Genomic DNA, 27459 nt, shown 5'->3' on the forward strand with positions numbered 1-27459 from the left:
TTAGACTCTCTGTATCTGCTTCCCATTTGCTTCCAACTCATACCCCGAGTCCTCTGGTTGGAAGGTCACCTGCCTTCCCCAGCTCCCCAGTTCTTTCAGGGCCTGGAGGACGGACTCCTTTGTAAAAATCCTCCTGTAACAGAGAGCTTTGTGCTCCAGTGGAAAAACTGGCAGCACAGAAAGCCTCTACCCATGTATAATTTAGCATGATTACCTGGGGCGGCAGGCACAGCTCAGAGGACCATGTCACATGCGTCTCGGGGTCCCCATCTAAAACTGGGGCATCTCATGACAGTGGAGGGAGAGGATAATGTCTGTCTTGCTCCCTGCATTTTTGTCACAATTACAACTGAAAAGACACAGTGGAGATAGGCGATTCTCAAAGGAACAGCCCACAGAACATCGCTGGCAGAGGCGAGGACAACAGCTGGCCAGACACACTCATGGTCCTGAAACTCTCCCATCACACTGCAGAGGAAAATGCCAGGAAATCCATGCTGAAGCCCAGTGGACAGGCTCTCCTAAACATGGATCAGCTGCTCTCCACCACTGCATGGGAAGGAGAGAGGAAGGATCAACTATAATGTGGATGTGTCCAGGTAGAATTGCGGACACTTTCATATTTTTTAAAAAGTCAACGTGTAAAGTAAGTTTTCACGGGACTGATCAAGAGAAAAGCAGGGACAGAAAACTGGCCGGACCACATGGAACCCTGCTTGAAGAAGGGTCATCACATGGGAAAAGCTTGCGGAGGGACTTTTGCAAAACTGGCTGTGGCTTAATCCCTCCAACAGGATGAGGCAGAAGTAAAAAGCAAGTTCAAGTTAAGGGGAAAGGACCCTTGAAGGCCTGCCAGCCAGCTCCTGGGTGCTTTTCCTTACATGTCAACATCACTGTGCTGCTGCAGGACCCACTCGAGAAGGCTCAGTGTAACCTCATCCTTGCTGGCAAGTGGCCCCTGGCATGGGCCACTTCCCAGATAGAAAGCCTGGCACGACTCACCCCCCACTGAAAAACAGCACCCAGGACTTGGAATGTGTCGATAGGAAGGCAGCTTTACGAGGGCAGATGCCCAGGAAAGCAACCGACTGAGAAGCCTCTGGTCCCTTGAGTTAGTTGATTGGCAGGAAGTAATAGGCTGAAGCCAACTGAGGGCTGCACAGTGGTCCACATGCCTAGGCAGGGTGGCCTTTGAGAGGTGTGTGGGGCACACTCCATCCCATGATCAAGTGGTCAAAGCGAGCAGACCAGAAGATCAAACTCTGGTTCAGCCTCCAACTGTAGACCCAGCGCTAACTACAGAGTGTCACTGTCAGCAACTGTAACCCCGCTGACAATTGCCTTTGCAATGCACAGAAAGTTTAAATTTACTTATTGCACAAAAACATTGTAAAACAACAGAAATCAAATATCTAGCCCTCCAACGTTACAAAATCTTAACATGAGGTTTCAGGAGAAAGGATTTTAAAAATGACATGGTGGTTGTTTACTTCAAGTGGTAGAGCTGCTCCTGAAAACTTGTGTGTAAATTAGCCTTATGCAAAACAAACCCTTCTTAAAATGCACCAGGTAACAGGCACTGTTTTAAGCCCTTTAATTGCATTTGCTCATTTAGCTTTCAGAAGCCCTGCAGGTAAGCATTATTGGTATCTTTTATTACCTTCATTTTGCAGGTGGAAAACTGTGACACAGAAAGGTTGAGGAACTTGCCCAAGGCTGCAAAGCTGGGTTTGGACTGGGTACCCAGCTTTCTGAGCCCACGTTCCTAATCACAGGGTACACTGCCTCCCAATGGACTCATGGGGAGTTAGTTCCCTGGCCAACACCTGTCCTTCCCAAATACACAGTTTATAAAGATGTATTGTCACACCTGGTCAGGTTTGATGTGAACCACACCCCACACTTAAAGCCTCTAAGGGAAATAAATGCTTGTTTCCTAATAAGTCATCATACAGCTAAGACAGAGCTGAACTCATAAAGAAACCCTTGTTGCCTCATCTTTGGTGGATGCCCATATCCATTCCCCCTTTTTCTTTCCTAGAAACACCCCAAATAGCTTTGGGTAGCAATATACCCAGTTAAAAACACTTACCTCCCTACAGAGGATCTACAAAAAAGCCTCAGCTAACGTCATATTTAATAGTCAAAGACTGAGTGCTTTCCCCCTAAGATCAGGAAGAAGATGAGGCTGTCCATTATCTCCACTTCTATTCAACATTGTACTGGAGGTCCCGGCCACAGCAATAAAGCAAGAAAAAGAAATTAAAGGCCTAGAATTTGGAAATGAGTAAGTAAGACAGTCTTCATACAAAAAGACGTGATGTTTTATGTAGAAAATCCTAAGGAATGTATAATAAAGCTACCAGGACTAATAAGCCAATTAAGCAAAATCACAAGATACAAGACCCTGATATACAAAAGTCAATTGTATTTCTGTATTCTAGAAATGAACAATGGGAACTTGAAATTTCAATGCTGTTGCAGTAACATCAAACATATGAAATACTTACGGACACCTTTTACAAAGTACTTGCAATATCTGTACATGAAAACAGAAAACAATGTTGAAGAAGGAAATTTAAAAGGAGCACCTAAATAAAGGGAGAGATATACAGTGCTTGCGGATCAGAGAACTCCATATTGCTAAGACATCATTTCTTCTCACCTTGATCTACAGATTCAACACAATGCCAATCAAAATCCCAGCAGATATTTTTGTAGAAATTGAGAAGCTGATTGTAAAACATATGGAAATACAGAGGACTTAGAATAGTTAAAACAATTTTGAGGAAAAAAAAAAAGGTGGACGATTCACTAACTGATTTCAACACTTACTATAATGCGACAGTAAACACAACAGTATGGTATTGGGATAAGAATGAAATGTAGATGAATGGAAAAAAGTAGAGAGTCCAGAAATACAGCCACACATGCATGGTCAACTGATTTTCAGCAAAGTCACCAAGGTAATTGAATGGGGAAAAAACAGTCTTTTCACCAAATGGTGCTAGGACAACTGAATAGCCACATGCAAAAACAAACAAACAAATGAATCTCACCCTTACTTCACACCATATACAAAAGTTAACTCCAAGTGGATCATGAACCTAAATGTAAGAGATAAATCTACAAAACTTCTGGAAGAAACTATGTGAGAAAATTCTAGTGACATTGGGTTAGCCGAAGATTTCGTGATACATGACACAAAAAGGTTGAATTTCACCAAAATTAAAATTCTGCTCTTTCTGACACTGTTAAGAAAATGAAAACATGGGTAATGGATTAAGAGAAAATATTTGTGAATCACATATATAATAAAGGGCTTCCATACAGAATTTATAAAGACAACTTACAATTCAATAGTAAGAAAACAAAATCCAGTTAAACAAACAGGCAAGAAATTTGAACAGACTTCACCAAACAATACAAATGAATGGCAAATAAACACATGAAAAAGATTTGAGAAATGCAAATCAAGACCACAATGAAATACCACTCTACACCCACTAGAATGGCTAAAATGAGTAAGACAGGCAATGTTAAATACTGAGGACGCAGGGCAACTAAAAGTTATTGCTGTTGGGAATGCAAGTGGTTCAGCCACTTTGGAAGGCAGCTTGGCAGTTTCTTATAGAGTTAAACATATACCTACTATGAATCCAGCCATTCCACTCCTAGATATTTACAAAAGATAAATAAAAACATATGTCCATACAAAGACTTGCATGAGAATGTTCATAGAAGCTTTGTTCATACTAGCAAAACTGGAATCAATCCACATATCCACCAACTGGTTAATGGATAAACAAATTGTAGTGCATCTGTACCAAGGAACAGTACCCCACATTAAAAAGGAACACCCAACGACTTGGATGGATCTCAAAAGCATTTTGTTAAGTGACAGAAGCCAGATATAAGAGACTATGCACTATGCTATTCCATTTATATTATATTATAAAAAAGGCAAACCTACAGCAAAAGAAAAATCAATGTTTTCCAGGAGTCAGAGTCAGGGGGAGGGATGAGACGAAAAGGGGCACAAAGAAATGTTTTTCAGGTGATGGAAATGTTCTATTGTGGTGGTGATTATAGGACCATATGCATTCGTCAAAGCTCATTGATAAAACACTTGAAATTGGTGAATTTTAATATATAAAAATTATATATATTATTTTACAATATATATATTTATAATTATATTTATATATACATAAAGTAAAAAGCTGACATTCTTTAAATGCTCACCTCCCCAGATTCCTTTGCAACCAGGGTTAGACATGGGACCCCCACGGCCAATGAAAGTAGGCAGAGGTTTACTGGGTGGTGCTTCTGTGAAAACTGTTTTTCTGATAAAAGAGAGCCTGAGCTGGCATGTGCCTTCTTCTCTTTGTCCTTTTTCTAGTTTCCTGCTTGGAACTCAGCCATCTTGTGGGTGTAAGAACAGTTAAAAGCCACACTAAGGAGTTGTATTAGTTCCCTAGAGGTGCTGTGACAAATCACCACCATCTTGATGACTTAAAACAACAGACACTTATTCTCTGACAGTTCGAGAGGCTGGAAGTCCAAAATCTAGGTATGGGCAGGGCCATGCTCCCCCCAAAAGCTCTAGGGGAGAATCCTTCCTTGCCTCTCCTAGCTTCTGGTGGTTGCCAGCAACCTTTGCATTCCTTGGCTTGTGGACAAATGACTTGAATATCTAATATCTGCCTCCATCTTCACAAACCATTCTCCTCTGGGTGTGTCTCTAGGTCTCTCCTTTTCCTGTAAGGACACCAGTCATATTGGAATAAGGCCTACCCTACTTCACTACGACCTCATTTTAACTTGGTTATGTCTGCAAAGACCATATTTCCAAATAAGGTCCCTTTTATAGATACTGGGGGTTAGGACTGAACATACCTTTTGGAGTGGGGGGGTACACAATTCAACACACAACAAGAGGGCAGAGGGGAAAGACAGCACGAGCAGGGGCCCAGCTTTAGCCGTGGACTCACAGCGTCTGCCTTCTGCATTCTTCGGGCTTCCGTCTTTTTTTTTTCTTAATTAGTTCATGTCTTTTATTAACCAATCCTACCCAGCCATGTGGAGATCTTTCTTGTCCTTTCAGATGTTTGAGGTCTCCTGCTAGTGTTCAGTAGGTGTTCTGTGAGAATTGTTCCATTTGCAGATGTATTTTTGATGTATTTGTGGGCAGAGGTGAGTTCCACATCCGTCTACTCTGCCATCTTGATTGGAGCCCCTAGGCTCCTGTTTTGGCAGCATTTAAAGCATTCCTCCCTTGGTACTCAGCCCCAAATCCATTTGCTATGTCCTTTGAATTTGTTTTCAGTGCTCACTCTTAAATCTACCCTCTTCCTTTTAATCTTACTGTGGATAGAGGGTGGAATCAGGTGGAAAAAAGAGTCCAGTCCTGACCAATAACTGTACACATTTGCTGAGCTTGGATATCAGATTCTACGACACACTTCAGGTACCACGTGTCTTAAATTATGCCCATCCAGTATGGAGAACAATACAATATGCAGTTACTTAAACATTTTATACGAAGTAAAGTAGGTCAAACAATGATTTTTTCCTCACTTTCCACTTTTCCCCCTCAGGACAGCTGCTCCCACTGTCCTCAGCAGCCCACCCCCTAGACCTGTGAGCCCTTGTCCAGGAGGGAGGAAGCCCTGTACCTGCCCAGCAGATGACCACCTCATAAAGTAATGGAAATGGTGCACCCCAAATCATCCAGGCCGCAGAGTCTTTTTCTTCTCCTTCTTTTTTCTCTTCTTTTCCTTCTCTGTAGTAGGTAGAGCCTGTGGCCTGGCTTCGCCAGACCTATCCCACCTCCAGCACATGCTCACCTGGCCTCACCTCTGTTTTGCTGTAGATCCCTCTGTAGCCCGTGTGCTTCCCACTCAGCCCTGGCTGGGGAGGCTGGGGTCTCCCTGGGTCCGGTCCGCATCTCTCTCTGACGGCACCCTTGGTGTGGCCAGAGCATGAGACTTCCGCCGCCATCCCCAGGAGGCCAGTCCTCACCTACTCAGCCCACACCTCCACCTTCCTGCCTCTCCTCCTGTTTGACTTTCTGTCTTGTCTTTGTGTGTGGGTGTGTGGTCCACATATATTTTTCTGCCTTCCAGTATTTTTTAATATCTACCTTTTTTTCATCTTTCTGTATTTCTCTCCCGAAATGACTCCTTTCTCTCTTTTTTGGTAACCTTACTTCACCACTTTTCCCTTGTCTATATTTTTAATGTTTCTGGAGTTTTCTGCCTTTCTGTATTTTTTCTGTTTTGCTGGGTTTTTGTTTTTCTATTTTTTTCTCTCCTATCATATTTCTATGTCTGCATTTCTGTCTTTTTTTCCTGTGTCGTTTCAGCTGTCTTTTCTCCTGACCCCTCTGTCCCTCTTTCCTTACGTTGTTTGCCCACCATGTTATTTCTCCCTTTTCTCTTCAGGTTTGTTTCCAGATTAAGCTTGGTTCCCTCTGGGTGGCTTTGAGCAGAGGACCCCCTTCCCGCCACCTGCAGCCTCTCTCCCTGAACTCTGCCCTCTCCCCAATTCTGCCCCCCTCTTCCTGCACCAATGGGTAGGTGCTGGTTTGTCTCCCACTAGCTTCTCAAAGAAAGCAGGGCGGTTGGGTCCACCAGCTGTCAGCTCACTGGTGGCTTCCTGAACTGGGAATATGGGATTCTTGATACCTTTACCCTAAGCTTTGAACCTGAGCTACAATTCCAGGAGAGCCAGTTAAATAAATCTCAGCCAACATCCTACTATATACGCAAAGTATATATATGTGTGTGTATATATATATATGTATGTATATATATATGAGAAAGGACACAGGAGGGCACCCTTATGTCCACTGTTCCAGCTTGTTTCCTATGAGGATAAGTAAGTGTTCTCAAGATGCCCCAGAGAGGGCTGTGTCCTGGCTTTGGGGACCTGAGGGGAGGGGCCGGCCGTGAGGTTCATGCTCGTCTCAGAGCCTGGGTCAGAGTTTCAACCCAGGGCCCTTGGCTCTACCACCCCACCCCACCCTGAGACCCTTGCTGGGCCCCAGCTCTGCACTAGGCTCACTGCACCAGAATCCCCCCTTCCCTCTGAAGGTGGCAGGTGGCAGCATTGCAGGGCTGAGGGGGTGGAAGAGCCCTTGTGTGGGGAGATGAGTCGCCTGGGTGCAAGGCTGGGATTCCCACAGAAACACACCATGAGAACGATGGCTGCTACGACAGTATGAAGGTGCCCAGCATTGGGGACCTCCCCAACACACCCACGTGCTCCGCAGCGCTGGCCGTGGATGGTGAAGACATTTTGGTTTTAGGGTGAGTCCCAGGCAAGTCCAGCAACTGTCCCTAGACCTGGAACACAGATGTATCTGGTCTGCCAGGGCATGCCTTGTCCCCAGCTGCCAACAAAGCTGTGTGAGCGCAGACCTGGCCCCCTTCCCTCGGCCCTCGCTGTTCACACAGAGGGCTCCCCCACAGACAGCCTGGGCCACAGCAGCAGAGAAAGCATCCTCCCCTACGGTGCTGGGAGCAGGTTCTCCATAAGCGTGCATTCAAAGGCTCCCCTCCACCCTGAACCGTCCGATCTCAGAGCACTCCCTCCGCTGCTTCAGAGATGTGCACGTCCCCTTCTCTCCATCTCCCCCACCGACAGCTCCCCCTCCCCCAGGTTCCCCGCTCTGGTCTCCTTCCTGCCAAGTGGGCACATCCATCCATCGGAGCCCTTGCCACGCTGCTCTGACCAGGGCAGGACTGCGACCTGCCTGGCACCCAGCCCAGTGGTCAGGGCCAATGGGCACATGAAGGACCCTCCCTCACAGACGCTGGGAGTCGAGGTAGATTCCAGGGGAAAGGGTGAAATGAAACTGGATTCAGAGGGCATAGAAATAGCGAGAGGAAATTCAGTAGAGAGGAGTGTACACAGCAAGGTGTGTGGGGCTCCAGGTCAGCCTTCTCACTGCACGGGAGCTACAGCGTCTGCAGCTTTTGGGGGGATTGCCAGGGTCTCTGCAGACTCTTCTCTCTTCTCTCACCTGCACTGTCCTCCAAGCTCTGGTCTGGGGCCTGGCAATATGAACAGACCCCAAAGACAGAGCCCTTTCCTAGCGAAGACCTGACTATTTTTGTCAGGCACATAAAAGATCCAGGAGTGGGGACGGGCAGGGGGGACACACATGTTTGATCTGACCTGTTTCTGAATCTTTTCGCCACTAAAGCTTGACTGAAATTGTCAAAACATGAAATCAATAAGGTCTTGGCAAAAGGCTCCTATAATTGAATACATTACTTCCCAATTTCTCCTCCTTTTCCCTTTTCATGTCAAATGAAGTGTCTGCTTCTTATTCCTTAGCCTTTCAGAAGAGAAAACAATTGTTGGATGATACAACCTCTTTGGTCATGTAAGCGTGCATTTGAATACATGCTTCTGAAATCGATCTTGATCATTTTCAACAATAGATATGTAAACAAACAAATGTTGGATGCTGTCTTCCTTTCTTAACAGTGTCCTCATTTCACAAGTTCCTTCTAATGTTCCGGTGGACGAAGGGATAGAGGTAGGGGTGGGGGTGGGAATCAGGAAATCATAAATAGATTTAACAGGCACCAAAGCGTGCATTTGGAGTACCGTCAGCTAGAAAGATCTTGTTTCAATAACACGATCTTCGCATTTAGCTGAAGACTACGACGTTATGGAGCCTGACTGCCCTTAGTGACTGCTTAAAGCTGACATAAGGCAGAATAATGTACATTTAATATGTGAAAGAAATTAGCCCTCAAGATCTTTGTTTCCTAAATCTCTGCAGCAGCTCAGTTGGTGCTTGGCACACAAGACAGCTGGAGGAGGCCTTCTTGGGGCGGTGAGGGAAAGGCAAGGGGTACAGCACGCAGAAAACTCACCCCATGGGGGTCTAGAGTGAACGCAGGGAACAAGAGATTGGGATGCAGAGCACAGAACCCACTGCGGTTTGGACTCCTCAGGGCTCTGCGCTTCCATGTCCACGAATGGCATCCTATCTTCCCCAGCCGCAAACAGGAGCCCCAGGGGCATTCTTGACTCCACCTTCAGCTTTCTCCCCATTGAACTATCGAAAGTCTCACCGACCACCCCTCATGCTCACTGCCACCACGCCCCAGGTCAGGCTGGATCCCAACTCTTCTGGGGTGATGGTTACTGTGGCCTTCTAAAGAGTCAACCTCTCAACCCTGACTCCAGAATGATCTTCCTGACACCAACGTGCTCAGGCCATGACCCCCATCACTTGCAGGGAAGGTGGAAGGTTCTCAACCCCGCACTCAGGGCGCACAAGGCTCCCCACAGCGAGGACCCGCCGTCACCGCCACAGTCACCCTCTGGCCAGCCTCTCCAGCCTGGGATCTGGGATGCCGATGTCTCGATGCTCGGCCTGAGCCTGACAGTCACTCGCTCACGTCACATGCCTCGCCTCCAAGGTCCTGCTCTCCTTGCCGGGGGATGGTGTGAAAGGGCGTGCTCTGCCGGTCACCATGCAGGACTCAGCTCAAGGACGCTCCTTCCGAGAGCCACCCGACACAGAAAATGGGGCGGGCCTCTCTCTGCTCCAGACCCCACTCACTGCACATCCCCCCTGACCCTAACTGCCACCCATCCCTCCAGCTGAGACTCCGTGTCTTAGTCAGCTTTGAAGTCCCAGAACTCACACGGTGCAGGGCACGCTGTGTCACCGAGCAGCAGCATCCGTCATACAAGGAACTATTCCGTAAAAATTCAAACGTTTACAGGCTTTCTTTTTTTTCTTAATTGTTTATTTAAATCTATATATCTGAAGCTCCGATGAAGCACTTTTATTTCACTCTCACTCAGAGGCTTCTATTTTTGGCTAACCTTTTGGAATTCTAAAACAGCACCCATCTCATTATGTTGAGACAACCACTGCGTGAGCCTCTGTGTGCTCCTGTGTGCTCAGCAGGGAGAGGGCTTTGAGACACTTGTGAGTAAGGGGTGAATTAACACTAGGGGTTAAAACACAACAAAACAGCCTATTCGGAAAGCCTGAGCTGTTGGCGAGCAGGAAAGGAAGAGGAGCAGGTCGCCGAGAGCTGCCACATGAAATTCTAGGGTCAATAGGCGGTGGTCTGTCCCACCGCCAGGCTGCTAAGCTGATGAGGGGATGGGCTGGACTTAACACTGGCTGACTTGGGAGGCCAGGCTGGGAGGTGTTAAGCCCTTTATAGGGACATATGTGATTCCCTCCTTTGCATTATGCTGTGTCCTAACGTCATACACCTGTGAGCTTGGTCCCACATTCCTCATGGAGGCCCCTGCAGCCTGGCAACTTTGCTGTTTCCCTTTTCTTAGTCCTGCTATCAGGGTGTTGGTTGTAGGCAAAGTGCTGGGCCCTAGGCTGTCTCTCATCACAGCAAGAACTTGACAAATGTCCTGATCCCAGCTGACCATAATGGTCTGCCCACTGGCCTTGAGGAAGGGCAGAATAAATAGAATAATAGGCTCATTGCTGTTCACCCAAATTCTACAGTTTCCAGTAGCATCAAGCCCCAGGATGTGTCAACCCCCTAATCACAGAGAACTTCAAGAAACTGTTGTTTAAGCCCATAGTGAACATCATACTTGACGGTGAAAGGTTGAAAGCTTTTCCTCTAAGGTCAGGAATAAGATAAGGATGCCCACGCTCGCCATCCTTATTCAACATAGTACTGGAAGTCCTAGCCAGAACAATTAGGCAAGAAAGAAATAGAGGCATCCAAATTGGAAAAGAAGAAGTAAAATAGTTTCTATTTGCAGATGATATGATCTTATATATAGAATATCCTAAAGAGTCCCCCAAAAAACATTATAACTAATAAATGAATTCAGTAAAGTTGTAGGATACAAAGTCAAAATACAGAAATCAGTTGCATTTTTCTACACTAACAGTGCAATATCTGAAAAAGAAATAAAAACAATCTCATTTAGAGTTGCATCAAAAACCAATAAATTAACCAAGGAAGTGAAAGATCTGTACATTGAAAACTATAAGATGAAAGAAATTGAAGAAGACAAAAATAAACGAAACAATATACTATGTTCATGGATCAGAAAAATTAATATTGTTAAAATGTCCATACTACCCAAAGCAATCTATAGATTCAAAGCAAACCCTATCAAAAATGTTTTTTTCCCCAGAAATAGAAAAAAAAGTCCTAAAATTCATATGGGACCACAAAAGACCTCAAATAACCACAACAATGCTGAGAAAAAACAAAACTGGAGATATCACACTTTGAGATTTCAAACTGTATTACAAAGCTACAGTAATCAAAACAGTGTGGTGCTGTCATAAAAATAGGACACACAGAGCAATGGAACAGAATCAAGAGCCCAGAAATAAAGCTATGCATGTATGGTCAACTAATATTTGACAAGAGAGCCATGAATACACAATGGGGAAAGGATAGTCTCTTCAAAAAAATATGTAGAAGAGTGAAATTAGACCCCTATCTTACACCACTTACAAAAATTAACTAGAAATGGATTATAGACTTAAATATTAAGACCTGAAACCATAAAACTCCTAGAAGAAAACAATGACTTGACAACAATTTTTTTGGATTTGACACCAAAAGCACAAGCAATAAAAGCAAAAATAAAGAAGTGGGACTACATCAAACTAAAAAGCTTCCACACAGCAAAAGAAACAAATCAACAAAATGAAAAGGCAACTTGCAGAATGGGTGAAAATATCTGCAAACCATCTATGTGATAAGAGGTTATATATACCCAAATATATATAAGAAACTCATACAACTCAATTGTTTAAAAAAGCCCAAAAACCAAATAATCCAATTTTTAAAATGGGCAGTTGACCTGAATAGACATTTTTCCAAAGAAGACATACAAATGGCCAAAAGGTACTTGAAAAGATGCTCAACATCACTAATTATCAGGGAAATACAAATCAAAACCACAACGAGATATCACCTCATACCTGTTAGAATGGCTATAATCAAAAAGACAAGAGATAAAAAGTGTTGGTGAGGATGTGGAGAAAAGGGAATCCTTGTGCACTGTTGGTGGGGATGTAAATTGGTACAGCCCCTATGGAAAATAGTATGGAGGGTCCTAAAAAAATTAAAAATGGAACTACCATATGATCCAGAAATCCCACTTCTGGGCATTTATCTGAAGGAAATGAAATCACTATCTTGAAGAGATATCTGCGCTCCTATGTTCATTGCAGCATTATTTACACAAACCAAGATATGGAAGCAACCTAAGTATTCGTATATATACATATATATATACACACACATATATATACAATGGAATATTATTCAGCATAAGAAAGAAGGAAATCCTGCCATTTGCAACCACACAGATAGACCCTGAGGTCATTATGATAAGTAAAATAAGTCAGACATAGAAAAACAAACACTGTATGATCTCATTTATATGTGGAATCTAAAAAAGCTGAAGTCATAGAAGCAGAGTAGAATGGTGGCTGTCAGGGGCTGGGGGCAGGAGAAATGGACACATGTTGGTCAAAGGGTACAAACTTCCAGTTACAAGAGGAATAAGTTCTGGGGATCTAATGTATAGCATGGTGACTACAGCTAACACTATTATACTACATACTTGTAAGTTGCTAGAAAGTAGATCCTAAATGTCTCACTTTCCACCAAAAATGTAATTATGTGAGCTGATGGGAGTGTTAACTAACACTATTGTGGTAATCAGTGTACTATATATGAATCATCACATTGTACACCTTAAAATTACACAATGTTCTATGTCAATTATATCCAATAAAGCTGAAAAAAAAGGAGAGACCCCCCCAAAAAGAAACTGTTGTTCAGTATTCAGTCACTTATACCAAGTCAAACTCACCAGTAATTAGGGTGCCATAAACTAGAAAAATGTCATTTCTATGGTATGCTCTTCAACCATGAGCCCAGAGTTTGGTACATGTCCCCATAGATCTGCCTCTCTCTGAAACTAAGCTGTCTTGTCCCCTTGTCCTGTCTGGGTGACTTGCCCAACGGTCCATGCCTGGGCCTTCCTTACCACCTTGGTCAGGGCCCTGCTTCCTGGGGTCCAGCCTCTGGGATGTAAGATCTCTAATAGAAGGTTCAGAATCTCTAGGGTATGTCTGCCTGACTTTGGGGCAGCCCTCAATAGCTCACCTCTTGCCAGACTCCTGTGACCCTGGATACTGGCCCAGACCTCCCCCGTCATCTGTCACCATGCTCTTTGGATTCCATGTTGCTGGCTGGCCTGGGCACCCACAACTGTGTTTTGGTGTGACACTGAAAATTGTCTAGCACAGAACTGACACTTGGTGAATGTTGTTGCCATTAGCCATTTCTTCTTTTCCCAAATTAGTGTATCAAGATTCAGCAGCTGAATCTTGGAAACTTCTAAGTTTCCAATTTCATATACAAAAAAAATGGTAAGTGCCTGTAATGCAAACAACCTAAATGCTGTGAGGCACCACTTAAGTTATATCTTTAAATGTTTTAATTGAGGAATAAGAGGCATACAGTCAGATGCATAAATCTTAAGTTGACAGCTTGATGATTTTTTACATGTGTATGTAACCATGTAACCACCCAGGCCAAGGTATAGAAATTTCCCAGACCCCGTTCTGTACTCCCTCTCTGTCAGTACCAGTCTTCCACTCTCTGATCCCCAGATAACCATCTGCTAATTTCACCCCTTCTTGAATGAATGTCATATAAATGGAATCATACATTATTAATTTTTTCTGCCAGGCTTCTTTCACTACACATAACATCTGTAAAATTCATTTATTTGGTTGCATGTAACAGTACTTTATCCCTTTTTATTGCTGGATGCAATTCCGATGTATGAAGATACCACAACTGGTTTATCCAGACTCACGTTGATGAACATTCGGGTCGTTTCCAGTTTTTGACTATTATTGATACAGCTGTTACAAACATTCTTGTATAAGTCATTTTGTGAGCAGGGTTTCATTTTTCTTGGGTAAATACCTAGGGAGGAAAGTGCTGGTCGTAGGGTGGGTATATAATTAACTTTATAAGGAACTGCCAAACTGTTTTCCAAAATGGGTATTACTATTTTACACTACCAACAGCAATTATGAAAGTTCCCCTTGTTCCATATTGTCACCATGATTGAATTTCATCAATCGTTTTAGTTTAACACACTGCAGTGGGTGTGTCGTGGTATTTCATTGTGGTTTTAATTTCAATTTCCCTGATGACTAATAAGATTGAGAAAAGTTTAATGTGCTCATTACCATTCTTTTATCTTCTTTTGTGAAGTGTCTTTCAAGTCTCTTGTGTAATTTTTCTTAGATTATGTCTTTTTGTTACTAAGTTAGAGGAGGTCTTTATATATTTTGGATAAAAGTCTTTTGTCAGATACATGTGTTGCAAATAATTTCTCCAAGGTCATGGCTTGTCTTTTTGCTTTCTTACTGGTGTCTTTTGGAGAACAATTTTTTTTTAATTTTGAAAAAAATCCAATCAATCAATATTTAATTGAATGGTTAGTGCTTTTTATCTTTTTTCTAAGAAATCTTAGTTTACCCCAATGCCAAAGAGAGGATATCCTATGTTTTCTTCTAAAAGTTTTATAGTTTTCACTTTCACTTTAAGTCTATGGTCAATTTCAAATTAATTTTTGTGTATTATGTGAGGAATAGGTCAAGGTTCATTTTTTTACCGTTCGGATATTTAGCTGTTTGTTGCACAATTTGCTGAAAAAATTTATCTCTTCATCATTTAATTTCCTTTGTACCTTTGTAAAAAATCAAATGAACATATATTTGTGGGTCGATTTCTGGACTCTATAGTGTTCTACTGATCTATTTGTTTATCTTTATGCCAATCCCATACTGCCTGGGTTATCGGAGCATTAGCATTAACTCTAAAATCAGATAGTACAAGGCCTGCACATTCCTTCAAATTTTTTCATAGTTGTTTTGGTTATTTTAGGCTATTTGTATTTCCACATGAATTGTCAAATCAGTTTGTGAGTTTCTACAAAAAGTCCTGCTGCGACTTTGACTGAGATGGTGTTGACTCTAAAGACCAATTTAAGGAAAATGAACATCACAGCAATACTGAATCTTTCCACAAACATGATATACTTTTCCACTTATTTAAGTTTTCTTTAATTACCTTCTGCAATGTCTTATAGTTTTCTATATACAGATCTTGCACTGTTTGAATTTTTATTGTAAAATATATTCCTAAGAACTTCATGTTTTTTAATGATATTGTAAATTTAATTTAATTTTACATTTTGTTTTCCAATTGTTTATTGATAGTGTATAAAAATAAAATTTATTTTGGATACTGAGTTTGTATCCTGTAACCGTGTATTGATTTACTAGTTCTGGTAGAGTTTGGGGGTATTTTTGGTGAAGTCTTTCATATTTTTTATTTAAACAACTATTTCATCTGCAAATTAAGACAGATTTATTTCTTCCTTTACAATATTTGTCATTTATTTCTTTTTATTGCCTAGCTGTTGCACAGCTAGGACCTCCAGTGTAATGTCAAATAGAAGTGGTGAAAGTGGACATTCTCACCTTGTTCTCCCTCTTAGTGAGGAAAGCGGGCAATATTTCTCCATTAGATATGTTAACTATAGGTTTACTGTAGATGTGCTGTTTCAAAATTGAGGAAATGAGTTTCTATTTCTAGTTTGCTAAGACTTTTTATAACCATGAACTGATGTTGGAGGTTGTCAAATTTTTTTCTGCATTATATAATCACATAATTTTTCTCCTTTATTTTGTCAATGTTGTAGATTTCATTGATATTTGAATGTTAAATCAACACTGCATTCTTGGAGTAAACACCACTTGGTGACATATTTTTCTTTGTATATATATTGCTGGATGCAATCTTTAATATTTTATTATACATTTCTACCTATGTAATGAAAATATTGGTTTATAATTTCTTCTTTGCAATGTACTTATTAGTTCTCATATCAGTATTATATGGGTTTTTGAAAGAGTTTTGTGTAAGACTGGTATAATTTTGTCTTCAAATGTTTGATAGGATTCAACAGAAAACCATCTGGACCTAGAGCTTTCTTTGTAGAATGTTTCCATTACAAATTAAATTCATTTAATAGATATTTTTAGCTCCCCCCGTTTGTTTGTTTTTTTGCTTGCTCCTGAAAGTTGTGTTTTTCCAGGAATTTGTTCTAAGTTCTTGAATTTATGTGCATAAAGTTGTTCATAATATTCCCTTATTGTATTTTAATCTCTGTCCTATATGTTATGATATTCCCTCTTTCATTCTTGATCTTGTTAGCTAGTCCTTTATCTCTTTTTCTCTTGATCAGTCTTGCTAGGGATCAATCAATTTTTAATCATTTCAAAGAACAGACTTTTAGGTTTGTTGATTTTCTCTAGAGTTTATTTTCTACTTTATCGATTTCTCTCTAATCTTTATCATTCCCTTTATGCTACTTACTTCGCTCTTCTTTTTCTAGCGCTTAAGGTGGAAACTTACATCATTTACTTAAACCTTTTTTTATTTTCTAAGATAAACACTTCAAGCTATAAATTTCCCTCTGAGGACTCTTTTCACTACACCCACCAAATCTGATATGTTTTGCTTTCATTATCCTTCAGTTTGAAATATTGTCTAACTCCCCTAGAGATTCCTTCTTGGATTCACAGAAATGAGTTGCTTAATATTTATTTCAGAGATTTTTCCAGATATCTTCTTGTTATTGATCTCTAATTTAATTCCATTATCAATAGGGAAAATATTCTGTATTATTTTGATATTTTAAAATTTTTATTGAGATTTGTCTTATGAACAGCAACTGTAGTTCTGGGTGTCATTTTCAATAAATGTCTATAAATGCTAAATAGATAGAGTTGGAGGATAGTGTTGCTCACATCTTTTAAGCCATATTGAATTCCTGTCTATTTGTTTCACCAATTATTGGATTTGTCTGTTTCTCCCTTTGGTTCTGTCAATTTCTGCTTCATGCTTTTTTTTTTTTTTTTTTTGGCCAGGCCACATGGTATGTGGGATCTTAGTTCTCCAACCAGGGATCAAAACCACGCTCCCTGCAGTGGGAGCATCGATGCTTAACCCCTGGAACGTCAAGGAAGTTCCCCTGCTTCATGTATTTTGAATGTCTGTTATGGTGCATAACCTATTTCAACCTATTTCAGATTATTGCCTTCTTGATGAAGTGGTCTTTTAATCTTCATGAAATGACCCTCTTTATCCTTGGTAATACTCTTTGTCTTAAAGTTTGCTTTATCTGATATTAATTTAGGCTCTCATGTTCTAGTTGCAAGCTATATCTTTTTCTTGTCTGTATCTTTATCTTCAAAGCATATAGATGAGATTTTGCTTATTTTAAACCCCATATGACAATTTAATTGCCTTTTAATGGGAATGTTCAGTCCATTTATATTTAATATAGTTACTGATAATGTTGGGTATAAGTCTACTATACTACTATGGTATGTCTGTCTCCTTAGGTCATTAGTTTTTATTCCTTCTTCCATGCCTTCTTCCAGATTAACTGAGGATTTTACTTTTTTGTCTCAGTTTACCTTCTCTATTAAAATATATATTCTTTACTATGACAGTCTGCCTTTAATTAATAACAATTCATGTATAACATAAGAACCTTATAATAGTATAATTCCAAGTACTTTAAATCCCATCTTTTGTGCTAAGGTGCCATATATTTTACTTCCATATACATTATAAAACCAAAATAACTACGATTATGTTTGCTTTAAATAGCCAATTGAATTCTAAAAAGTTTAAGACAAGAAGGAAGGTGTCATTAATATTTACCTACACATTTTGCATTTTCACTGTTCATCTTTCCTTTAGGTTTAAATTTCCATGCAATTTCATTTTGTTCAGCTTGAAGAAACTTCCTTAACATTTCTTCTAGTACAGGTCTGCTTATGACAAATTTTCTCAGCTTTCCTTTACCTGAAAATGCCTTAAATCATTTTTGATACATATCTTTGCTGGCTCTAAAACTCTAGGGAGAAAGTTGGGTTTTTTTTTCCAGCACTTTAGAGATATCTTTTCCACTGTCTTCTGGCTCTACAATTTCTAATGAAAGTCAACCATCATTCTTATCATTTCTTTTCTGTTTCTAATGTTCCTTCTTCTCTGGCTACTTTTACAATTTATTCTTTATCTTTGATTTTCAGCAGTTTTACTATGATGTGCTTCTGTTTTTATGTTTGGTTGGTTGGTTGGTTTCAATCCTCTCTGTCTGAATCTTGTGAGCTTTCTGGATTTGTGTGCTGTCATTTTTTTTAAAATTGGCTGATACCTTTTCTGTTCCATTCTGTCTTATCTTTCTCTGAGACTCCAAGTGCATGTATATTAAGAGTGTGTGATTCTGTCCCACAGGTCACTAAGGCTCTGTTCATTTTTATCAATCTTCTTCTCTCTGAGCTTTAGCTCAAAGGATTTCTATTGATGTCTTCATGTTCACTGACATTTTCCTCTGTTGCGTCCAATCTGTTGTTAATTCCACCCAATTAATTTTTTTAATTAATTAATTAATTTTTTTGGCTGCATTGGGTCTTTGCTGCTGTGTGCAGGCTTTCTCTAGATGCGGTGAGCGGGGGCTACTCTTCGTTGTAGTATGCGGGCTTCTCATTGTGGTGACTTCTCTTGTTGTGGAGCATGGGCTCTAGGCGCGCGGGCCTCAGTAGTCGTGGCATGCGGGCTCAGTAGTTGTGGCTCGCAGGCTCTAGAGCGCAGGCTCAGTAGTTGTGGCACATGGGCTTAGTTGCTCCGCGGCATGTGGGATCTTCCCAGACCAGGGCTTGAACCCGTGTCCCCTGCATTGGCAGGCAGACTCTTAACCACTGCGCCACCAGGGAAGTCCCAATTTTTTATCTATAGTATTGTATTTTTCAGTTCTATCCCGCTTGGGTTTTTGAAATATACAAAATTTCCAAAAGTCTCCTGAAAATTTCATTTATTATGTCCTGTCCACTCTTTAATAAAGTCATCATATTTTTTAAAAAGTGCTTGTCTTCTAATTTCAACACTGGAGTTATTTTGGTGTCTTTTTCTATCGACTGATTTTTCTCTTGATTATGGATTACATGTTCCTACTTGTTCACATGTCTGGTAATATTTTATTGTATATTGGACACTGTAAATACTACTCATTCTAGATCCTGTTATTTTCCTCTAAAGAGTGTTGAGTTTTATTCCAGCATGCTGTTAAATCAGTAGCAGATAAACTTGAATCTGTAGAGGCTTGGTTTAATTCATTGTCAGGAAGAATCTTTTTGGTTTTGCCTTTAGTATCTTTTAATTCTACTTGTAGTCCTTGAGGAAATCCCCTTTCCTGGGACATAGTTTTTTATACCTAAGGCATGGCCCTTCTGGTGTTCCACTGGAAAGCTTTCCATACCTCTCTAACTGGGCAGAACTCAAACTACATATTCTGTGTCCTATGTGGTAGGCAACAGTTGAATTCTCTGCTCAGCTTTTTAAGTCTTTCAAATGAAGGATCCCTTGAGCTCTTTGGAGTCTTGTCCACCTATGCATATTTCAGATATCAGTTAAAGATTTGAGTAGTGTTAATACACATATTTTGAAGTTTCCCTCTCTATGGCTCCTTTTTTTAAAATTTTCCCCTTCAATTTTCAGTCTTTCTGACAGTCCCAAACTCTATCTGCTGACTCCTCAGGACATTAAGATTGAGGTTCCCATGTGGTAACTTCTTCTTTAACCTAAATGTAGGGAAAGGCTTTCTCTCTGTTAAAATCCATTTGACTACACAGAAGTTAAACACCTTTTTGCATGGCAAAAATTACCATGAACAATGTCAAAAGACAAGTGACAAACTGGAAGAAATTTTTGCAATATGACAAAGGTATAAGATCCTTAATATAGAAAATTATTGTACAAAAATACCGAAATCCCTATGGATAAATGAGAAGCTAATATGAACAAATAATACCTGAAAAATATGTTAAAATAGCTCTCACATAGATGAAAAACTATTCAAACTCACTCATAATTAGAGAAATGGAACTTAGACCAATATAGAGATATAATTTCTCACCTATCAAATTGGCAAAAATAAAAATGTATGAGAACACATTCTGTTGATGAGGCTGTGAAGAAATAAACGTTGCTGGGAGAATGTAAACTGGTACAACCCTTCTGAGGGATAATTTGACAATACTTAACCAAACTACATATGCACTTACCTTTGGACCCAGCAATCACACTTCCAGAAATCCACCCTAAAGGTACACCTTAAGCAATACTAAATTTCATATGCATACAATAAAGAGGGGTTGAGTAAGCTACGATACATCCATACAGTGTATTATTCTGCTGTTTTTCTGTTTGTTTGTTTGTTTGTTTAAGAATAAGGTAGATCTCTATGAACTGATATAGAATGCTTTCCAGGACATACTGTTAAGAGAGGAAAAAATACAGAAGAGTATCTATAGTATGTGATCCTTCATGAAAGAGAGAAAACAATATAAGAAAATACAAATGTATCTGATTATTTGTGTGAAAGAAATAAAGGAAGGATAAGCCAAAAACTAAATAGTCTGCTCACCTATTGGAGGTATGTGGGGAAAAAAGAGAAGAATGGAAGTGGGGATGTAGGGGTGAGGAAGGAGTGACAGTTCTGAGTATACTTTTTGTACAGCTTTGATTCTTAGAAACTTAGTAATGTTTCATGTAGCCAAAACATGAATGGATTCAAATCAACCAGGATGTTGGGAGATCCCAGAGTAGAATACAAATAGCCACAAATGAACCTAACTGTGTTGCAAATGAATAACACAATCTCACTGAAGGAGAAGGAAAGAACAAGTCGAAGTAATTTTGGAAGTACTATTTTGATTAGATACCATAAGCTAAGTTCACAAAGACAAATACTGTATTCTAGTTGTAAATGTGTTTCTCACAGAGAGATGGGTTAGCAATTCTGAAACTACTTAATGTGTATACTAGGGAAGATCAAATAAGTAAACATAGTAGACAATGAAAGCCAGATTTCTCACTTTCTCAGAGAAAGAAGTTACAAATAGGAAAGAGGGAATGCTTGTGGTTTGGGATTGGAATCAGAACTACCAGTATAAACTCATGGTTTCTAATATACGTGCATACAAATCTGTGTGAGAATGTGTGAGTGAGTAAACCTATATCTATTTTCTAGCTTAGAACAAGCCTAGAAGTAGTGACACTCCAGTAGCAATTAGCATACTCAGCAACCAGATATTGATTTTTAAATACTATTCTCCAATAAAAGGAACCAGGGACTCTTGGAGAAATGGTTGATTACAGGTTGGGCAGGGAAAATGAGATGAGCCTGGAACATTTTATGGTACCAAAAAATAAGGAAGCGTTTCAAAAAAAAAAAAAAAGATGGGGACATATCAAAGAGATACAGGGGCTAGTTAAACTGAGGGAGATCTCAATGGCCAAAGCTGGAACAATTTGAGCAAGAAAATAAAATATGGTAGAATTGGACATAGCCCAAATATACAATAAATATCCATTAATCCACACTGATATAAATAATAATTAATTGAATAGATAAATCATTAAATCATTGGAGGAGAAGGGACAGCTCTTGCTTCTAATAAAGGAATGTAGCAGGAATGAGAGAAATAGAATCCCCACTAGTAAACACCACAGTATTGATTATTTCCAGAAAGATCCATAGATGATTACTAAAATAGTGGGTGAAAGTTTAAGGAAAAAAATAGTATATTTGTATAACCAAATGTGAGTCTCCTCTTTGCTCTTGGTGACTGCATTCCCTTGAAGAAACCACTAACATTTTTGGTCCTCAGGTTGCCTCCTGAGGGACCCTTCTAGCTCTCACACAAAAAGGAAATGACTGCACCGTCCATGCAGTTATTAGAAATATAACTTCCTCTTCCTTTTCCTTCTCATCACTTCCCCTTCTTTCTTTCCTTTCCATTCCCTACCCATAATAGGCTTCCCTAGGAAGAGAATTTAGGTGATCTCTTTGAGAGAAAGATGGAGAAAGTTAGAAGTGAGGGGAAAAGAGAAAATGCAACTCCTAGTATTGACTGGGTTTAACGTAACTAGAATAAGAGTGAGGAAAGCATCACAGAACAGCAACATTTCCTAAGACCAGAAACAACAAAGGAGCACGGCACACAGGAGGCAGGCACAGGCAGCCTCGGATCTTCCTGCCTGTCCACTCTGGGGTCTCTCAGACCACCACCTACCCCTTCCTCACACCATGTATAGCTACTGGGATGTGGAAGTCAGTCACTCTTTCCCCCTCGCTGAGTTGCAGGAGTTTAAGCCTTAGCTCTCACTGAGAAATGGGTATACGTTCCCCATTAAAGGAATTTCAAGCCCCAGTCAGCAGCAGAGCCTTACTTTTGCATAAGGTGGCCATTGCATAGGCAGCACCCAGTGCTCTGAAGACAAAAAGGCCCCTCCGCCAGGTTGCCCTGGTCTGCTGGTCATCTTCCCAGCCCAACCTGACCACAGGAGTTAGAAGATGCAAGATCAATGCAAACCAGGAACTCAGGAAATTTGGTTTCTAATCCTGTTTCCTGTCTTTGATGATCTGTCTCTGGAATAAAGCTCTTGGCATTTCTGTACCATGAGATTTTTAGTAAAACATCTGCTCTTCAGGTTGCTGTATTGGCTTTTAAAAATGTAACAAACACAACCCAGCTGCTGTTACTCTCTGATTCCTGTCTCCACTCTGAAACTCTCAGAGAAGTACAAGCAAAGCAGACCAGATATTCTCTTTGGGTTCATCAACAATGGCATTTTCCAGCTCCTCTCTGGATCTACCAGACATCACTGGACCAAAGCTCTTGAGGACCTGTGACTGATGAGATTCTGGCAGCCTGACCTCCAGCACGTGCCATGTGTGTGTCATCCAATCACTGATACAGACAGCTCACATTTTCTACAGACAAGAACTCACGTGAGATTCCAAATGCCAACCAGGTGACCTGGGCAAAGAAACTGTTAGTCTAAAATTCTAACAAAATAACTGGCATCATATGTTAGAAAGATAGCCTTCAGAAGTAATATGATTTCATTATATTCTAAAGATCTAAAGAGCTTTAGAGTCTCTCTCTCTCTCTCTCACACGTGTGCATACACACACACACACACACACACAGAGCAGTCAGGCTGCACTGACCACAACAATAAAAACTGTAGGTGACTGTCACTTTTCTAAACAGAAAGCTCTATAAAGTTACATCTCCGAAAACCTTATTTCCAGCCTCCACCGATTCTTCTCCAACCAAATCTCAAATTCTGAATAAGAAAAAAATAACTTAGGGTAGTTGTTTCCAAGTCAGTTGACTGCCCCTGAATTTTGAGGATGATTCATGGTATTCATTTACAAACCACTTCTCTTTCCCTTTTGACTCAGCCTTGCAGTGTGGAGGAAGGCAACATGAATCAGATTTTTAAAATCATTCTTTTCCAGGTGATTCCTACACACCCTGAAATGGGGGAACCACCAGTGCAGTAGAAGAATATTACAGGTGACGAGAGACAGACATGAATAAACTGGTTAACCAGAACAGTTTTCATCCCACCTGAATTATCATCCCTCTATCTGCCCAGTTTTTGTTACCCACATTTGAAAATAAACAGTCATCTGTTAAACATATTGATTACTCAGGGGATACATTTTTCTCCCCTAGATTTTCCTCTATAAAATGAAGTCCTTAATAAAATATTCTCAAAGTGACAAGTCATTGTTTATTGTCTCCCCCCCGCTCCCCACTAATGGGGAAGTGATGTAGTGACCTTGATGAACAACGTTTGCAGCATGATTTTAGAAAGCTGGAGAAGTGGAGCTTCCAAGACAAGCCATGGGGCTGGGCTCCCTCCATGGCCACCACCACACAGAAGGACATTTCCTGGCTCCATTTTAAGTTAAATTCTGGCTGCACCAAGGAGGGAAAGGCAGTATCAGATGATAGGTCTTTCGTGAGGACCTAGGGGTCTTGACTCTCTAAGTCTGTGAACTTCTAGCCCTTAGAGCTCCCTCCAGGGTAAGAGGGAGACGGGCTATCTAACACGTGTGAGCTAAGTGTCTCCAAAATAAAATGTGCATTTGAGGAAAATTAAAGAGTATTACTGAAAAACAAAAGAAAAGCAGACTTCTGGAGCCCACTCATATTTTTGCCTCTTGAAAAGATCCTGAACCAAATCACACGGTTATTTTTACAAGATCTTGGCATTCTAGATGAAATCACCCACCTTTGGACACTGTTCGAAGACTATTCTCCAGACTCCATTTGGGTCAGATGTTCAAATTGCTGACCAGGTCATTTTATTTCCAGATACACCAAATTAATGTAGGTAGACGTAAGCCAACATATAGCTAGCTGAACAAAAAGCTGAGCCAAAAATAAAAACTTAAATGTAGAAGTCAAAATTCTTTTCTCTAAGCTTGTAGGTTCTGTCATAATTTAGTACTTATTTCATTATGCCCTGGGCTATAACTAGTGGACTTATCCCAAGGTAGGAGCACATCTTAATAATCTTTGTGGTCTTCCCATGCTTAGCCCTAGAAAACTGTATTGTTTAATGAATATTTAATTGAATTGACTATTAAAATGGTTACACTAATGGTAGTAACTCAGATAATTAACATGAGTGCAAGGTTTATCATTTCTTAAATGCTTTTTAAGAAACATATTCTATCTTATTTCATCCTTGTAACAAATTTGTATTGTACCTACTCTTATTATCCCAAATTTATGGATATAGAATTGGGATAATAAGGCTCAGAAGTGGTAAGACATAACTGTCTGATTCTAAAACTCTTGTATTTCTTTGCCACGTCACACACCTAATGTTTGTTTGTTTTTTCTGACCAGAAAACAGACTTGTATGTGTGTAAAGTTTTTCTTTTCTCAAAATAAGAAAATAGTTCACACTTGTGAACTATTTGTTCTCTGGAAGAGAACAATTTTAAGCAGAAAATAGTTCTGAATATTTAATAAGTACCAGAGAGCATCTAATATGATATGACATACTCCCAGATAAAAAGTGAGAAAGCTGGAGAAACAAAGTGTTAAAAAAAATGAGTGTGGACAAATGTGGACCTTGGGGAAGTACAATTTGGTTCGATATTTGTAGAGAACACTTTGGACGTAAAGTCGAAAAATTGCATTGTTAAGAATGTTCATTATGGCACTGTGTATAATCACCAAAAAACTAGGAGCATAGAATATTGGGGGATCATATTCTTATTGACATAGAAAGAATGTCTATGTCATTCCTTATATTATTAGACAGAAATAGTGATTTTTAAAAGACTATAATCTCCTTCTGTAATTTTGTTTCAACAAATGTATCAATGCCAAAACTATTACATGATGTTTGCTTTCTGATGCTATATTAGTTACCCATTGCAGTGCAACAAATTGTCTCCAAATTTAGCATCTTAAAACAAAAAACCTGTTATTATCTGACATGGTTTCCGAGGGTTTTTTGATCTGGGCGTGTCTTGATTGGTGCTTCTGGCTCAGGCTCTGCCATGAGGTTGAAGTCAAGTTGTTGACTGCTCCTGGCCTTGCCATCTCTGGAGATGTGAGTAGGGCTAGAGGAAACACTTCAGTGTTCATTCATGTAGATTTGGAAGAAGTTTTGGTTCTTTGCCACATGGGCTGCTCATGACATGACTTCCCCCAGAGTCAGGGATCCAAGAAAGGGAGGGAGAAACTAAGGTAGAATCCACAGTAACTTTTATAATGCAATCTTAGAAGAGACATACCATCACTTATGCTGTATTCCACTGGTTCTCCAGACGAACCCTAGTACAATGTAGAGGGGCTGTATAAAGATGTGACTGCCAGGAGGCTGGGATTATTGAAGGCCACCTTGGATCCTATCTATCACAGCCCATCCTCACCCTTCCCCAAGGCCCAAAAAACTCTCTCCCATCCCATTACCAGCATTGGCCCAAATTCCAGAAGCTCATCATCTACATCCAGTTTAGATGCAGATAAGTTTCCTCAGATGTCATTCCTCCAGAACAGTTCCTCTTGATTTGAAGGTTTTTAACTAAAGAAACAAGTTATTTGTCCCCTACATGGCCAACATACACTAGTGGGATAGGAATGGATTATACTCTTGCTCAGGAAAGAAGAAAATGGGAGGAATACAGGGATCAGAAATCCACAGAAATTCTGAAATCCGGCTGAGCCATTGTCAGAAGTTCCTTGATTAGGATTCAGTCCTACCCATGCCCAAGAGTTTTTTTTTCTCCATGGCTCTTGGTCCACCTCTGGGCTCTTGGTTCTTCCCTCTGAGGCATCCTGCTATCATGAAAGGTACACATGTTTGTGATTGGGTCATTTCCTCAACCGGCTTCTGGCTTGAGGAACTTTGGTGGTTCAAAGCCACATTTTAGGGTTTTGTTAGATCAGAACCCAACTTTGAGGTGCCCAAATCTGTATTCGGTATCTATTGCCATGTAACAAATACCCCCCCCCCCCCACATTTAGCAGATTAAAGCAAACACTCATTATTCAGACAGTTCCTGAAAGTTGGGAATCCAGAAGCAGGATGGTTCGGGTCTAGGGTCTGTCAAGGTTGCAGCAAGCTGTCTATGGCCCCAGTCCTTGCAGGGTCTGAAGGTCTGACTGGGGCTGAAGGATACACTACCAAGATCACTCATGTGGGTGCTGCCAGGAGGCTTCAGTCCTTGCAGACTAATACCCCAATCTTCTGAAAGGCATCTGAAAATAACTTGCTGTTGCCCAATCTATACTTATTCTTCTTTTTAAAAATCATTTTTGTTTTTGATGTATATAACTATACATCACTGTATATAATTAGATTTGTTTCTGTACAAAATGTTCATGATTAGATTTATTTGTAATCTGAGAGTCTATGCTTTTATTAGGAGAATGGAAAACTCTTTCATTTCATATTATAGCCCAGTTTAAATCTAATCCTCTACCTTCTAGATGTGGAAGCTGGAGGGAGTTATGGTCCCCAAGGATGGAAATGTAACAGAAGATGCCCCTCCATGGCTTACTGTGGATTGAATTTAGGGATCATAATGGAAAAGTTGATTTCAAGGGATTACTAGACCAGTGCACTTCAAGTCAAATCATCAATCTTTGGGGGCCAGGGAACAAGGGAGAGGGGATTTGTACTTATACAAATTAGACAAGGGACAAAGGGGAAGTCACAATGAACAGGAAGAGATTTGGAGAAGCAATCCCTGGAGAAAGTCTCAAACCAGGGAGCAATTGGCAGTGGGAACTCTCTAAACAGCCCTTCAGCCTCGGTGTAGGAACATCTAAAGGAAAAGCACCAGAGGGTCTTAGAAGCCTCCAAGAACTTGCTTTCTGATGTGTCTTCTTTACTCTGTCTCTGAGTGCACAAACTTTTGGTCATGTATTTACCTTTGCTGCATCTTCTGTATTGATTTGCATAACAAGCATCCTGTGTTTTGTGCTCA

General features: G+C 40.5%; 1 protein-coding gene across 1 annotated transcript in view; it reads right to left on the bottom strand.

Annotated features, from left to right (window-relative positions):
* ACOXL (acyl-CoA oxidase like) overlaps window positions 1–27459 on the bottom strand; it is a 340428-nt gene that overhangs the window by 85169 nt on the left and 227800 nt on the right.

This window comes from Eubalaena glacialis, chromosome 14, assembly GCF_028564815.1.
Source record: "Eubalaena glacialis isolate mEubGla1 chromosome 14, mEubGla1.1.hap2.+ XY, whole genome shotgun sequence".
Taxonomy (NCBI): domain Eukaryota; kingdom Metazoa; phylum Chordata; class Mammalia; order Artiodactyla; family Balaenidae; genus Eubalaena; species Eubalaena glacialis.